This window comes from Schistocerca nitens, unplaced genomic scaffold, assembly GCF_023898315.1.
Source record: "Schistocerca nitens isolate TAMUIC-IGC-003100 unplaced genomic scaffold, iqSchNite1.1 HiC_scaffold_340, whole genome shotgun sequence".
Classification (NCBI taxonomy): domain Eukaryota; kingdom Metazoa; phylum Arthropoda; class Insecta; order Orthoptera; family Acrididae; genus Schistocerca; species Schistocerca nitens.
This window is the reverse complement of record NW_026045874.1, coordinates 2,162,645-2,180,700: the sequence shown is the minus strand read 5'-3', so window position 1 is coordinate 2,180,700 and position 18,056 is coordinate 2,162,645. Positions and strand designations below refer to the sequence as shown.

Here is an 18,056-nt window from a genome sequence, read left to right as displayed (position 1 = left end):
TATATAGAAATTGAAGTACATTTAGGGGCCAGTGGAGTGGTGCCATGTCTTACTGGAATATGACACCAGGCTGCAGGTGTCCCAATTGTGGCACATTAATCTCTTGTAGCATGTCCACGTTAACACCACTGTTGATGGCAGTGATGGAAAAGAATGAATCAGTGATGCAACGGGGGACCAGTCTGCACCAAACAATGACCTTACAACTGTCTCTTCCCATTTCATGTGTAACACGAGGATGCTGCAAATCCTACATACAAACATTATGACAATTCAGTCTGCTAGATACATGAAATGTTGCCATATCGGAAAACAAATCTTTTCCAAAAAGTCAATGCTTACATCAATCTTGCATAGAATATCCACTGCAAATTGTTCGCACCTAGGTTTGTCCATAGGCTTTAATGCCTGAAGCAGCTGCACGCAGGGATAGAGCCATTACCTCTTATGCATGACATTGTGCAATGTCGATCTTCTCATTTCCAACGCTCTGGCTGCCATACATGCCGATTTTATAGAACTCCTTGCGAACACCTGCCGTACCCTGTCCACATTGGAATCTGAAACCGATGGGTGACCAGAGTCTTTTTATGGAGTACTCTACCTGTTTCCATAAATGATGTATTCCAAGTCCGAAACGATCATTGCATTTGAGTATCAGGTACCGTCTGTATCTACCAGGTCACACACGTTGAGCTTTATCCAGTAGCATCCACATTTTTTCAGGTTTTCAGGTTCCATTTTGCATCAAAATTGCATGACCTGGAAGGTAAAAGAAATTTTATGAGTAATCTTGTAATTTGATAGAAACCATTTTTTAATACCTCATATAGTTTCAAAGTTAGTTAAGTCTTAAGTTGTAAGTTGTAAAGATATACACGTATACTGCAAAACAAAAAAAATTAAAAATTGCTATTCATCCATAGCTGTTACTTTTAGGCATTAGGATACAACACACTATTTGATGAAAGTAATAATCAAACTTACCAACTTGCACTATGATACTGTAATTCAACTAAGGTACAGAAGTAAGTAAAGAAACAGCTTAGAGGCCACTGTCTACCCTTGGTTCCATCTACAAAATTCTGGAGGTTATAGATCAAAATTTATTCAGCTGTGTATTTTTTACAATGTAAACAGAGCACGGACTTACTTTGAGAAAAATTGGAATCTTAGGAGGTCTTCAATTGACAATATCGATAAGTGAAGAAAGTAAAGACGAGGATGAATCGGAACCTTTGCCAATTCGTAAAATATCAAAAGCTACGGCAACACTGGACAAAGTTAAGCATTGAGTGTTGAGATGTGAACATGTTGAAGTAATGATGAATGTATTAAATAAAATGGACAGTACAATGTAAAAATTAGTACAAAATAAGCACTAACTACTGGTCTGTTTCTCAAACTTCTGAAAACGTCACTACACACTGGATCTTATTGTCCTTGGTGTGTCAAAATGAATATCAGGCTTTTTCGGTTGTGCAGTATTTATTACATTCAACTTAGAATTATGAAAGAGCAATTCAAACAATTTTGTTAGTATACATGTGCACATGCTTATGCAACCGAAGAATGTGTTAAATGAGTGAGACAGCCTTTTACGCATAAAGGGAAGGGGACAATTTGATTTTATTTCATTTCTGTAATAATGGATGAGATCACCAACAAGTTTAATTTTTTTTTACAATGGTCAGCACCTTTAACCCACACTGACACAGATTCCGATTCATTGATTGTACAATGATTCCTGGTCCTCAGAACGAACGGCATTGACGGCAGGTAATATGATTTACCCATGTCTTTATTGTAGACCTCTGCGATGTGAAATGTCCGATAAGTGTTGACATCCCGGTTGTTAAAAATTTCTAGCCCTGGAATTTTGTCGACTTTTGGTCCACGGACGAGGGCCACGGTTAATCAGCCGTTACCTTGCTTCACTGGTCTGCAAGGTGATTAATGCTTGACTGTCACAAGTGTGGGAATAAAATAAAATCTGCAACTACAAGGGTAATACCAAGAAAAAAAGGTCTCCTATTTTTTACGTACATAGAGCTGTTATTTCTACAGTGGTTTACATCAGTTCACAGCTTTAACATTTAGCTAGTTTTCAATGTAATTACCATTTCTGTCTATGCATTTTTGTAGACGCTGTGCCAGTTTTTGTATGCCCATGTTATACCAGCTTGCCGCCATGCAGTTCAGGAGATGAATCACTTTCCGGCCAAATGTTCTTTTAACCCAGGGAACAGGCGATAGTCACTGGGCGCCAATTCAGGACTATAGGGTGGGTGGGTGATTATGTTCCACTGGAACTGTTGCAGGAGAGCAACAGTCTGCCGAGTGATGTGTGGGCGAGCGTTGTCACGGAGAATGTGTACACCCTCGGTTCAACATTCCTCTTCTCCGGTTCTGAATTGCTCGCTTGAGTTTTTTCGGTCCCACAGTACCTGTCAGCCTTAACTGTGGTCCCAGTGGGCGTAAAGTCGACCAGCAATACCCCTTTCAGATCCCAAAAAATGGTTGTCAAGACTTTATCGGCAGACTGTGTTTGTTTGAATTTCCGCGGCTTTGGTGAAGAAGGATGCCGCTACTGGAGTGATTGTTGCTTGGTCTCAGGTGTAAAGTTGTATGCTCAGATTTCGTCACCCGTGACAATTGAGTCCAGAAAGTTGGCCTGTTTGGGTGCAAGGCGGTGAAGAAATGTGCGGGAAGCATCAACTCTTTGCACACACCTTCCGGTAGTTCAATGTTTCCGTTAAAATTCTACGAACATTTTTGACATCCATGCACGAGTCACCATACACTTCCATCAATTGGTGATGGATTTCAATTGGCGCAGTTTCCTTTGCATTCAAAAAACCGGGCTTCTCAACGGCTGCCAAGCCAAGACTGAGCACCTCAGCGCGACGTGCGCATGTTTATACGCAACGCGTGAAGCACTCTCAATAACAGTACGACCAACTGCCACACAGAGTTCTGTACTTATAAAAAAAAATAGGAGACCTTACTTTTGGGATTACACTCGTAATAACATATTTTAGCCTTCCGTAATTATGTGAATGAATTTTAATTCACTTGATAACTCCCGACCACAGAAATCCATTTTGTTTTCAAACATAAACACGGGTCACAGGAGACTATCCACCTCCCCAATACAACTCGTTTATCAGCCTCAGATCTACAACATTTCCGAACGGGGCAATGCTAGATACTGGCACTGCCCCTCCCTCAAGCGTTTGAGGTAGGACGCCAAAAATCTTAAAAATCGACTTATCAAAAATATAAAATATGTTCTTCTCCAAGAGTCTAATACATAAAACATATGTGTTCAAGGAAATCAAGATGTTATTTGGTCTTAAGTGTGCGAAATGGCAGTGTCACGCCTCTTCACACGGTATTCTTCAACCGCATGTCACTGTATTTCACTCTGTGGAATTCAAACGTGTAATATTTTGTGATCGGTGCCATCAAACTGTATTCAGGACCATTGGAATTAAAATGTCCTATAGTGCCTATCATGCACCAAGTTGGCCGGTTTGACCTCCTGCCCCCCCTCAAAAATAACTCTCAGTTAATACTGGATGGAATTATTTGCAACCTGTAGAACAAGAACTCTTCAGAAAATTTGCACTCTTTATTGCCTATTAATAAAATTAAATATAAGATCCACAAAACCAGTAAAGACAAGAAACAAGCAAGACAGTACACATTTCTTCAATCCAGAAGTCCTAGAATTTTTTCCTCTAATCTTGCTACAGCTTTACATGGTGTGCTTTCCTTTCTGCAAAAGAATCTATTACCTCATCAAAGTCCGTCAAATATTTTGAACAGGAAAACTCAATGTTGTCCTATAACACTGGAATAGCTGTTAATACAAGTAGAACCTAAGACTGGTGTGGTTTCTCAGTATGTTTACGTGTACTTTGTCACTGTCTGCTAGATAAAACTAAATAGGCCTGCCTAATATTTCAGCAATTGTAACACACACCAAATAAATGAGACTGTTATGGTACAAATGGTCATTTTTATAACTCGACCGAATATAATTCACGAAGCACCAATATTAAATGACAAGCAAAAAGTTGTATGTTAGGAAATAGTTTCACATTTCATTCATACTCTCTGGCTTCTGAAGTATGAGATCAGAAAGTAGTAGTACAAAATTTTTATATAAATTTGGGATCGTCATATTCTTCCACAATTTGTGTAATGTCCCCATTTTCTTCTTCTTCCTCGTTCTAACAAACAATCTTGTCATCACTAATTCTGTAACTATTCCTGCCAGAGTCAAAACTACTTCTCCACTGAACTTCATTAACCCGACCACAATCACCGGTTTAGTTACACCGTATTTATTCTCCGGTTAGGAGTTATTACGTGTTCATACAACACGTTTTCCATGCTACTCCCAGAATAGAACTTTAGCGGCTGCTTGCTGGGGATTGCACAACTGGCCCTTACTAGTGGTCTGGCCACAAATTTTCTGTCGAAATCTCATTTTCTTGGATACACCGAGAAGATAATACATAATCTTTGTTACCTGTTATTCCTGTTAGTCATTTATTTCCACTATGGTAGTCTGAATCTATGGATTTCGCTAGTAATTATAACAATGCTGATGATTTGCAAACCCAGTCAACCACATATACAGCGATTGGCATTCACCCGTTTGGCTTTATTCTGCTCAGCTCATATAGCCCCATCCCCTTTTGTCTGCAGGAAAATTTATTTCTAGATTCAACTAGATGCAATTGGGATTCCCCTGGCAGATATATCACGTACATTATGCACACATTCAAAAATAAACTTATAATTCATTTAGAAATCAACTTGGAATATGATCAAAAATGGGTTTCCATATCATAAGAATAAGCAATAGACCAACGTGAGCTAGATGCTAGGCACTTTGTGAAACAAGGTCTTTTTCCTCAAGGATACGAATTTGTTGTAGTGAGCTTTAACCACTTTTTATAATGAGGTGGATGTTGTTACTTTGATTAAGACTGAATGACGCTTAAAATTCGGCCCACCAAAGTAATCAGTAAATCTCTGTTCCTCGCAGTGAATCCCGTAGCTTTGACATAACCCTCCACACCTATCCAGGGTATCGTTTCATCCACGAGCAGTGCATTAATTTCCGCTACATTTACATTACAAGGCATTGGGAGATTGCACTCTTCTGCACCGTCTAGCAACTGTTTCATTACTAACATGTTATATGCTCCTTCACAACACAAGAAGATTTGTGACTGCTTTGCACTTTCTGAATACAATAATGCACAGTCTCCTTCCCTTTAGACTGCACACTCCACTGCACGTTTTGCCTTTGCTGCCCCACTACTGCTGTTGCACCGCAGTCCACTGTCGCTGTAATACCAAAATGTTCCTTGCAGCACGCTGGAACACGTGTGGCATCAATGAACCACAAAATACTGCTCTCATCTTTGGAAAACTGTAGCACCCACAAACTTACAACAAACTGTTAAAATGTTTTCAAATCTTTCCGAAAATTTTTCTTGCTCTGATCTACCACAAAAAAAAAAAAATGTAAAGTCCAAAAGTTTATTAAAATAATACATTTCAAATGTTGGTTTGCTACAAATTCCAAGTCACACATTTTAATTTATTACTTCACTGTTACTGACTGTGTTGGCCAGAAAGTTTCCACCTGTTATCTACATGTGCTACTGAAGCCAATTATAAAATTGTGTTGTTCAACATCAAATTTGGTAGATATGGCATGATAAACATTGATTAGTGTAAAAAATAGCACAACATTTTCATTGGGCTAATGAAAGATGTAAGAAGATAGTTCTCATATCACTATCGTGTACAGTTGTTGAATTATAAAATTCACAACTTTCAATTTTTTATGTTTTACACATGCACTGCCCCGCGTCTAGAAAAACATTTCACACAGTGTCCTGCGGCCCACTTCGGACAGCAAAAGACAAGCACATTCCACAGGCGATAAGTTTTTCCACATCTAGGAAAATGTAGATGTATTATTAAAATTTTCTAACCATCCACCATTCCACAGTAATGATGATTTATAAAGTGGGGAAGTAACTCCACGTCATAAAATTTATAAAGCAGAGTTGCATCAAGTTAAAGCATAAAATAATACTTAGTAACCCAATATTTTTTTCAAAGTTCTGTGAAACCCTAACGTAAATACTTTAACCTCCACCTGTCTACTGCCTCCTATGAAAGTGAAGACGCCCACTAGTGGGTGCTAGCGAACCAAGTTGACCATCAGTGCTGATTAATAATGTTTTCTCACAAGCAGTGTAAAGTGCCGTGTATGTAACAGAAACTCCTGTACGCAGAAAAAACATGCATGAAAGCATACCTAGTTAAAAGCTGTTCATTGGTTACCATTTACTGTCCACCCACTGGCTGCCTATAACTCAACAAAGAGAAAGGATGTCAACATATTAGTTTCACAAAACAAGTGAAGTGCATGGATGTTACTTTGCAAGTTTCAGCTAAGGATATCAGCACTATCCAAACAGGCTGGCCCACAAGTAGCCTGAAAACGGCTCAGCAGTGAGTATTTCATCAGCAGTATCTAAAATCTTTGTTATTGCTTGCATGAAAAAATGGAAAAACTACTGTCACTCAACCAAAAATTGATGGTTTTCTTTTTTTACAACTTACAGGTGAGAAAACTTCAGAATTTTCAGAATGCTACAAAGTGTCACACTAGATGTGGGGGATGTGACTATTTACTACGAGAAAGACCACAAATTCTGGCACAGGAGCCGAGAAATTATGTATCAGAATTACAAGCGTTCTATGAACAATGGAGGCCAATACAAATACAGGCTCGATCAGCAGAAGTTTGTAAGAAAACACAGTTCCTCTTCCTTCACAATAACTTCTTGGACATAGCTCACACTGATGCTTTTTACATTGCTACTGAGAAAGATAGACCACTGTTGATTTACGAACAACTGAAAGCAGAGCTGAAGTTCACCCATGGAACTGAGCAACAGTTATTTGAGGATAGCAGGATGTAGAGTGAGCTGAACAATGAAATTCAACAATTCAGTGAGTGATCTATTTTCATACAAATAAAAATTACGCCATCAGATAACTAAATTTTGTTTCCTCATTCACACAAATCAACGTGTACACCGCTAATAGGATGGATAATGCCTAGTCTGAATTCCATTTCTCTCCACATACGATTCAAGGTCTCCATGGTGACATGTTCAAATCGATTGCAAATGTTTGCCTTAATCTAGCCCTGGTTCGGTATACCGCATCCTTCACGAAACCCCAGGAAAAAATTTGTGGTGTAAGGTCAGGGGATCGTGGCGAGCATAAAGTTGGACCACTCGTCCAATCCACCTATCCGGAAACTTTTTATTTAGAAATTAAAGTACATTTAGGGGCTAGTCGAGTGGTGCCCCTGTCTTACTGGAATATGACAGCAGGCTGCAGGTGTCCCAATTGTGGCACAGTAAACTCTTGCAGCATGTCCACGTTAGCACCACTGTTGATGGCAGACATGAAAAAGAATGAATCAGTGACGCAACTGGGGATCAGTCTGCACCAAACGGAACGACTGTCTCTTTCCATTTCATGAGTAACACGAGGATGCTGCAAATCCTACATACAAACATTATGACAATTCAGTTTGCTGGACACATGAAATGTTGCCTTATTGGAGAAACAAATCTTTTCGAAATATTCAATGCTTGCATTAATCTTGCATAGAATACCCACTGCAAACTGTTCGCACCTAGGTTTGTCCATAGGCATTGTCATTGCCTGAAGCAGCTGCAAGTAGGGATAGAGCCATTACCTCTTATGCAAGACATTGTGCAACGTCGATCTTCTCATTTCCAACTCTCTGGCTGCCATACGTGCCGATTTTATAGAACTCCTTGCAAACGCCTGCCTTACCCTGTCCACAATGGCATCTGAAACTAATGGTGACCAGCCTTTTTTTTTTAAAAAAAAAAAAAAAATGGAGAACACTACCTGTTTCCATAAATGATGTATTCCAAGTCTGAAAGGTTCGTTGCATTTGGGCATCAGGTATCGTCTGTATCTACCGGGCCACACACACTGAGCTTTCTCCAGAGGCGTCCACATTTTATCATGTTTTCAGGTTCACTTTTGCATCAAAATTGTATGACCTGGAAGGTAAAAGAAATTTTATGAGTTATCTTATCATACACTAGAAACCATTTGTTAATATCTCGTATAGGTTCAAAGTTACTGAATTGTTAAGTTGTGAAGATATACATGTATAGTGCAAAATAAAAAAAGTAAAAATTGCTATTCATCCAAAGCTGTTACTTTTAGGCATTAGGATACAACACACTATTTGATGAAAGTAATAATCAAACTTACCAACTTGCACTATGATAATGTAATTCAACAAAGGCACAGAATTAAGTAAAGAAACAGCTCAGAGGCCACTATCTACCCTTGGTTCCATCTGCAAAATTCTGGAGGTAAAAGATCAAAAGTTATTCAGCTGAGTATTTTTTTACGGTGTAAACAGAGCACGGACTTACTTCGAGAAAAATTGGAATCGTAGGAGGTCGTCAATTGACGATATCGATAAGTGAAGAAAGTAAAGACAACGATGAATCTGAACCTTTGCCAGTTTGTACAATATCAAAAGCTACATCAACACTGGACGAAGTGTCTACCATCATCAGTTATTTTGCTTCCCAAGCAGAACTCCTTCACTACTTTAACTGTCTCATTTCCCAATCTAATTCCCTGAGCATCACCCGACTTAATTCGACTACATTCCATTATCCCCGTTTTGCTTTTGTTGATGTTCATCTTATATCCTCCTTTCAAGACACTGTCCATTCCGTTCAACTGCTCTTCCAAGTCCTTTGCTGTCTCTGACAGAATTACAATGTCATCGGCGAACCTCAACGTTTTTATTTCTCAATGGATTTTAATACCTACTCCGAATTTTTCTTTTGTTTCCTTTACTGCTTGCTCAATATACAGATTGAATAACATCAGGGAGAGGCTACAACCCTGTCTCACTCCCTTCCCAACCACTGCTTCCCTTTTCATGCCCCTCAACTCTTACAACTGCCATCTGGTTTCTGTACAAATTGTAAATAGCCTTTCGCTCCCTGTATTTTACCCCTGCCACCTTCAGAATTTGAAAGAGAGTATTCCAGTCAACATTGTCAAAAGCTGTCTGTAAGTATACAAATGCTAGAAACATAAGTTTGCCTTTCCTTAATCTAGCTTCTAAGATAAGTCGTAGGGTCAGTATTGCCTCACGTGTTCCAACATCTCTGCAGAATCCAAACTGATCTACGCCGAGGTCGGCTTCTACCATTTTTCCATTCATCTGTAAAGAATTCGCGTTAGTACTTTGCAGCTGTGACTTATTAAACTGATAGTTCGGTAATTTTCGCATCTGTCAACACCTGCTTTCTTTGGGATTGGAATTATTATATTCTTCTTGAAGTCTGAGGGAATTTCGCCTGTGTCATACATCTTGCTCACCAGATGGTAGAGTTTTGTCATGACTGGCTCTCCCAATGCCATCAGTAGTTCTAATGGAATGTTGTCTACTCCCAGGGCCTTGTTTCGAGTCAGGTCTTTCAGTGCTCTGTCAAACTCTTCACGCAGTATCGTATCTCCCATTTCATCTTCATCTACATCCTCTTCCATTTCCATCATATTGTCCTCAAGTACATCGCCCTTGTATAGACCCTCTATATACTCCTTCCACCTTTCTGCTTAAAACTGGGTTTCCATCAAAGCTCTTGATATTCATGCAAGTGGTTCTCCTTTCTCCAAAGGTCTCTTTAATTTTCCTGTAGGCAGTACCTATCTTACCCCTAGTGAGATAAGCCTCTACATCCTTACATTTATCCTCTAGCCATCCCTGTTTAGCCATTTTGCACTTCCTGTCTATCTCATTTTTGAGATGTTTGTATTCTTTTCTGCCTGCTTCATTTACTGCGTTTTTATATTTTCTCCTTTCATCAATTAAATTCAATATTTCTTCTGTTACCCAAGGATTTCTACTAGCCCTCGTCTTTTTACCTACTTGATCCTCTGCTGCCTTCACTACTTCATCCCTCAGAGCTACCCATTCCTCTTCTACTGTATTTCTTTCCTCTATTCCTGTCAATTGTTCCCTTATGCTGTCCCTGAAACTCTGTACAACCTCTGGTTTAGTCAGTTCGTCCAGGTCCCATCTCCTTAAATTCCCACCTTTTTGCAGTTTCTTCAGTTTTAATCTACAGTTCATAACCAATAGATTGTGGTCAGAGTCCACATCTGCCCCTGGAAATGTCATACAATTTAAAACCTGGTTCCTAAATCACTGTCTTACCATTATATAATCTATCTGACACCTTTTAGTATCTCCAGGATTCTTCCGTGTATACAACCTTCTTTCATGATTCTTGATCCAAGTGTTAGCTATGATTAAGTTATGCTCTGTGCAAAATTCTACCAGACGGCTTCCTCTTTTATTTCTTAGCCCCAATCCATATCCACCTACTACGTTTCCTGCTCTCCCTTTTCCTACTGTCGAATTCCAGTCACCCATGACTATTAAATTTTCGTCTCCCTTCACCACCTGAATAATTTCTTTTATCTCATCATACATTTCTTCAATTCATTCGTCATCTGCAGAGCTAGTTGGCATATAAACTTGTACTACTGTAGTAGACGTGGGCTTTGTGTCTATCTTGGCCACAATAATGTGTTCACTATGCTGTTTGTAGTAGCTTACCCGCACTCCTATTTTTTTATTCATTATTAAACCTACTCCTGCATTACCCCTATTTGATTTTGTATTTATAACCCTGTATTCACCTGACCAAAAGTCTTGTTCCCCCTGCCACCGAACTTCACTAATTCCCACTATATCCAACTTCAACCTATCCATTTCCCTTTTAAAATTTTCTAACCTACCTGCCCGATTAAGGGATCTGACATTCCACGCTCCGATCCGTAGAACGCCAGTTTTCTTTCTCCTGATAACGACGTCCTCTTGAGTAGTCCCCGCATGGAGATCCGAATGGGGGACTATTTTACCTCTGGAATATTTTACCCAAGAGGACGCCATCATCATTTAACCATATAGTAAAGCTGCATGCCCTCGGGAAAAATTACGGCTGTAGTTTCCCCTTGCTTTCAGCCGTTCGCAGTACCAGTACAGCAAGACCATTTTGGTTAGTGTTACAAGGCCAGATCAGTCAGTCATCCCAACTGTTGCCCCTGCAACTGCGGAAAAGGCTGCTGCCCCTCTTCAGGAACCACACGTTTGTCTGGCCTCTCAACAGATACCCCTCCGCTGCGGTTGCACCTACGGTACGGCCATCTGTATGGCTGAGGCACGCAAGCCTCCCCACGAACGGCAAGGTCCATGGTTCATGGGGATATTGTTACATCTAAATATTTGCACGTGTTGCCCGATTATAACACTAACTCACTGATATTAAATATATTTTTGTTTTGTGAAGTTCACAATTTTACATTTCTGAACATTTAGAGCAAGCTGCCAATCTTTGCAACACTCTGCTATCTTATCAATAGCTGACAGAATATTTATGCATCTTCTTCCAGACATTATTTCATCACAGATAACCGCACCACCTGCGAAAGTCTGAGGTAAGTATTAATATTGTCTGCAATCGCATTAATATACAATACGAATAGTAACGAACTCAACACCCTTCCCTGGCACAACCCTGAAGTTACTTCTACATCTGACAATGACTCTCCATAAAAGATAACATGCTTAGTCCTCCCTAGTGAAAAGTCCTCAATCCAGTGGCAAACTTCTCATAAATATATAGTGTTACAACCATGAGCATTAGTTACCCGTGAGATTAGATGCTGTGAGTTGATGTTAGTCAAGAATGCATTAGGTGACAAAGACGGAGTAACTGACACCTCACCAATTTTGAACGAAGTCAAATTATATGGCTACTAGAAGCTGGACGTTCCTTCTGCAATACTGCAGAAAAGACTTGGCAGTAACGCAGCCACTGTAAATGACTGCTGTCAGTGGTGGTCACAAGAAGACTGGGCTCTCGACGGACACCTGCCACTACTGAGAGGGAAGACAATTGAGTTTGGCATACGGCTGTGGCACATCGTATTACATCTGCAGCAGCAAGGGGCAGCAGCTGGCATTCCAGTTACACAACGAACTGTTACAAATCAGTTACTTCGAGGACAGCTCCGAGACAGGTGCCCTGTAAAATTCATTTCACTGACTCCAAACCTGTGCCATTTGTGACTTCAGTGATGTCCAGCAAGAGCTCACTGGAGGTCATGGTGGAGGTCTGTCATGTTTTCTGACGAAGGCTGCTCCTGTCTCTGTGCCAGTGATGACCTCGTCTCAGTTAGGAGAGGGCCAATTGAGGGCCCGCAACCAACCTGTCTGCACACTAGACATGCTGGACAACACCCGGAGTTACGATTTAGGGTGCGATTACGTATGACAACACGAGCACTCTCGTGCTTACTCCACGCACCGTGACTGCTAATTCGTACAAAGATATGGTGATTCAACCTGTTGTACTGGCATTCACGAGCAGCATTCCAGGGGGCATTTGCCAACAGGATAACGTTCGCTCGCGTACCACTATCGTAACCCGACGTGCTCCACAGTGTGTGTTATCGTGTTGTCTTGGCCTGCTCAATCACATCTGTCTCCAATGGAGCACATACGGGACAGCATCGGACGACAACTCCAGCATCAGGCAGAAACAGCATCAACCGTCCCTGTATTGACCAACAAGTTCAACTGGCATGGAACTCCATCTCACAAACTGACATCTGGCTGTGTGTGTGTGTGTGTGTGTGTGTGTGTGTGTGTGTGTGTGTGTGTGTGTGTGTTTGTGTGAGATTCCAATGAGAGCCTTTTTGACCAAAAGGAAAGCTAACTTGTTTGATAATCTTGATGTTATGCCTATCTGCAACTCTGCATCTACGCTACATGGTGCGTAGCAATCTATCCTTTCCATAATATTATGATCATTCCATCCTGGATTTTCCATTGTTTTATTATTGTTCAACTATTACAGCAATTGACAATGTTGAACACACAGCACATTAAGCATTGCAAAAGAGTAGTGGGTTAACAACCAAAACTAAAAAAATTATGTAACTATCTTTCATTCCCTTCACATCACAGAATTGGTGGGCAACTAACAAACTGCACATTGAGGAGCCCATTACTGAATCACAAAACAATGCAAAAACGAGCAGCTGATCAGAACGGGACAGCTGATCATAAAAAGAGAAAACTGGGCAGTCAAAACATATAAACAAGAACATCAAATAAATCAGATAGAACAGTTTTCTAGAAAGCAACCTAGAATCAGTAGGAAATGCATGTAGAAACTACTTCAATAAATATTTGTAAAAATCTAACAAGTATCATTTCAACTTCACGAAATAACGTCATATATGGTTTCCATTTACATGTTTACAAGTATCGAGTAACAAGAGTCAAACAGGTTGAAAAACACTAAATAAAGCCCCCATAAATGTATGGCATTTCAAATACTTAATGAAACTGTCATCATCTGCCTTTACTGCTAAGCCACTAATGAATGTGATTAACACATCCATAGCAGGCAGTTTTTCCTGGGAGTTTAAACTGCAAGGATACTGTGAAACTCCACAAGGGTCTGTCCATGCTCTAACCTCCAAGTGTACTTCAGTAACACCTCTCACAAGTATGACAAGAAGTTACGATAGCAGATCATCTGATTAATATGGCCCAAAACTACGATGTTTTCCATTTAAGTTTAAACTGAAAGAAATATTAAGTTTAAACTGAACGAAATATTAAGTGAACTGAAGTCACCAAAACTGTCATACGAGGAATATACATAGAAAGAACTGCTCCGTGATAGTACAATAGGTAACTGAAAGCAACATGCTATAATAAAAGAAATGACACTTTTACTCTGTAACACTCCCTCAATATTTTTGTTATATGGCCCGTTCGTTCGCGATCTGAATAGCAGCCCAAATTAAATACTTAATTAAAGTGACGGTGTACCTAATGGGGCTGGCAATCGGACTGAACTGCTCGGGAGATGTTACATTCCATACTGTCCTTCACAAATACTGTAATAATGTACAGTCTAGTGGCAAGAAGAACAACAAACACAGCTTCACTAAACAAGACCTATATTCTTATCAAAAACCACAAAGATAAGGAGACAGCCACTGCCTTCGTCAATACACTGTTAATAACAGCTAATCTCAGCACAGGCTTCCTCGCTATTCACAATCGTCACCCGCAACATACTATCACTGTAATCCAACACTGTAATCCAAATAATGCCGGCGCAGTAGACGCGGAATCTCAATAACGGCACACAAATATCACTGAATCACTCTGTTAATTATACTTTCTCACTTTCCCGTATAATACTAACACAAAGGGGTTAAACCGCGGCGATGGCCACTCCCTTTGTCGGTAATTTGCATTATTTCAACTGCTGGCTTCTGCACAGCTCTCCCCGCCTCACGGGAACCTACCCAACACAGCACTCACTAGAACTCAACTCTCGCTCTCGCGACCCTACACACTAATCGATAGTTGCCCTGTCGACCTGTGTGAGTGCAAACTTAGTAGTAAGGGCCTGCGGACCCCTTACAACTCAAAGGCAAAAATTACACTCAAGCTACAACAAATTACGGCAGTCACATGGACATGGATCTTAACCATTCAGCCACTTGAATATATGCATGCAATTCTTTCCAGAAAATTTTTTGGCCTGCTGTTTTATCACATCAGATATAATTTCTGTATTTTTGCATGTCAGAAGTCAACTATCCCCTATGTTGCTCTGGGACAATGTTGAAGGCAACACACTCCTCGAGTGCATTGTAGCAGGCAACAAAAGCTGGTGCTGCCACTGGGAACCGGAGTCGAAAACGTCGACAATGGAATGGCGTCATCCACTGTTCCCTCACCCCGTCAAGTTCAAGTTCGAGAGCCAGCCATCTGCTGAAGAAGAGATACTCATCCTGTTCTTTAATTACCAGAGCCCACTGCTTATTGATTTCAAGGAACCTGGTGTCTCCCTCACTGGAGAACGGTTCTGTGCAACACTGGAGAAATTACTAAATACAAATAAGGCAAAACGTCTGGGAAAATTGCAACACGAGGCACTGTTGCCTCGTAACCCATATCCCTATGTCGCAAATGTCTTAAAGCAGAAGTTACACCACCTCAAGTGGGACACACTATAGCACCCGTCCAATAGTCCTGACCTCTCCCCGTGCAATCGTCACACCTTCTGCCCTTAAAAACAACTGTGAAGCATCGACAATTCCTGTCAGTTGAGGATGTCCAGCAGGCAGTTACAGACTTCTTCATGCAGCAGCAAATGGTGTTTCACCGAATCGGTTTCCCCAGCCCGGTATGTCGGTGGGATGACTGCCTCAGTGCTCGTGGCAATTTCACCCAACTGGCACACAATTCTGGACTGTACAGCTTTCAAATGGAAACATTTTGATCGTCCTCTTACACAGTACGTATAATAACTGCAGTACCGTAGGTTATCAATATGGCCAGAGCTGGCGGCTCTAAGATTACTGTGGGCACCACAAGCAGTGCTTTCATCACCCTGCCAAATAAGAACCTCCACGCAGCCAACCAATGGAGACCACCCAGACAGTGTTACAAGCGGCCGCCATCTGAGCACCAGACTACTTCTACCTTTTGTTCTGCGCTTCTAATGAAAGTTCCCTGTTGCTAGTTGGTGACAAACATTATTTCAAGTCGTCGATAGTTAACTTCACTGGCAAACATTCAGTGCACTTGCGTGCCGCTCATGTCACGCCTCTGCTTATAGCTAGCCACGATCTCTCACAAGTTGCCAACAGTGCAGCAGTTGTTCTGCACTAAGTCGACTACAACATATTTATTTAAAATGCATTTGTGTCCACCAATCTTTTGCTCATCCATCCAGATTCCTATGGCGACATATCTTCAGGCCACCTTCCACCTATTTGTCCCAGGCCTAACAGTTGCTGACACATGACAAATCTGGCGATGAACTTTGTCAAACCTACGATGACGTGTCATTTTCCTCCGTTTGTCGCCTAATTGTTACCACTTTCTGGACATTTTTGTTGGTTTTTCTACCATTTGTGCTTCTGGACATTTCTGTCTCAGATCCACGCTTACCACTTTTGTTCCGTTTGCTTGTTTGAACTGCCACTTGCTTTGCTACGGGTAACCCACTACCCCAAGCCCCACGCACACCCAACTTGCAATTAGCAGCACCACAATTTCGAGTGCCTTTGGCACCGATGCTCGATCTAACGTGTCCCCTTCAGTTACAAACACAACAAATGACGCAGCTCATCGAGATGCTGAGGGCTTCATTCAAATGCAGATGGCAGCCAATGAGACTGTCAATAAGACGCCACAAACTACGGCAGCACCACAATTTATGGAGCCATCATTAGCGCCTCCATTTCACCCATTCGAAGGATTTAAAAAACAGAGGACGGGGTTGAGTACTTGGCTCAGTCGGAAGCTCACCTATCTGAACACCAAGTACCAGTTACTGTTAAACAATCTTTTTTCTTATCAGCAACCAGTGTGTTGGTCTATTAATTGTGCTCCTAAGTATTCCCCACTTCACGGCCAGAACTTTTGAATTATCGGGGTTTAATCCAGGTTCTGAATGACTATTGTGATGAGAAAGTTCAGGAGGTTGCTGCCAGGTCCAAGTTTTCAGACTAAACAAGCAGTCAGGACAGACAGACAGTGGGCGACAGCCTTCCAAGGACTCAGATAGTGGGCTCAGACAGCCAGTCACATAAACAGCCAGGCCAGCAAGGTACTGGCATGAAAGCTCGCCCGCACTGCTTCTTAGCTCATAAGCATAGCTTCTACCTGCCACGAAATGCACCTTGTTTTTCAGGTGGCAAGAACGGACATGTTCAAGCGGTCTGCTTACAGGAAGAGAAGCCTCCCTCTCCTAATATACACCCACAGAAATCAAATTTTGTTGTACATGTTGTGCATCCTGAACCAAACAGAACTTCTAGTGTGGAAGAGACGAGTGGTAGTTTACAAATCATGAAATCAGTGGCATTTTCTTTAGCACAACGCAGCTTTTTGTGGACCTTGTAATAGGTGGCTGCACTATTCAGTTGCAATAAGCTAAGACTGTCTGTTTCTTTCCCTGTCTCAATGCTTCTGATCATCTTAGCAAGTCCAGCTGCACAAATCATACATTACACTTACACCATGTAACGGAATTAACATTCCAGTGCTAGGTTCTTGCAACCTTCCTTCCACATACAAGAATTTGCAAAAGACAAACTTCTGGGTATACGTTCACGGAACAGTGCAAATATGTCTGACCATGATTTGTTTGGATTTGTGTGTGTGTGTGTGTGTGTATGTGTGTGTGTGTTCTACAAATGTGTTGTCTGTCGCTAATTTTGTTTTCAAGGACAGTGTCGGTCAATTGTGTGCTGAATTCAAAGACTTGTTCGGTGACAGCTCAGACAAAGCTTTTAATTCTGCTGTGCATGTGACCACTAAAGACAATGCACAGCCTCACTTCTTCAGGCCTCACACTATACTACACGTGCTCTGGGAAAAGGCTGCTTGGAACTTTCACTGTGGCATCCATCAGGGCCAGTTAGTACTTTGTCAAGAAGCCTTCAGGCAAATGGTGTATTTGTGCAGACTAAGGCAACATTGAACCCCTGAATAGTTCTAAAAACCTTTACAGAAACTGAAGAACAACAAGGCTCCCTGCACTGATAGCATTCCAGTAGAATTGTTAAAATGTGGAGGAACAACGTTAGAGCAGTCTCTGTTTAAACTTATCACTCTCATATGGGAACAGGAGAGGATACCAGATGAATGGAATGAAGGAATATTATGTCCCATAGATAAAAAGGTCAACTGAATGGAGTTTAGAAACCACTGTGGAATCACCCTCCTGAACCTGGGGTACAAGGTACTAGCGGAGTTCAATGAGGGAGGTCAACGATACATCACATTTTCAACCTGCGCCAAATTTTGGAGAAAACTGTCAAAT

The 18,056-nt window shown here is 41.1% G+C and overlaps 1 long non-coding RNA gene across 1 annotated transcript in view; it reads right to left on the bottom strand.

Annotated features, from left to right (window-relative positions):
* Window positions 1-205: 205 nt before the first annotated feature.
* LOC126227767 (uncharacterized) overlaps window positions 206-18,056 on the bottom strand; it is a 183,831-nt gene continuing 165,980 nt past the window's right edge. Inside the window, exons 3-4 of the long non-coding RNA XR_007544057.1 lie at window positions 7,993-8,150; window positions 206-762 (exon numbers count right to left, since the gene is read on the bottom strand). This is a non-coding gene — a long non-coding RNA (uncharacterized LOC126227767). The remainder of the gene's footprint in view (window positions 763-7,992; window positions 8,151-18,056) is intronic.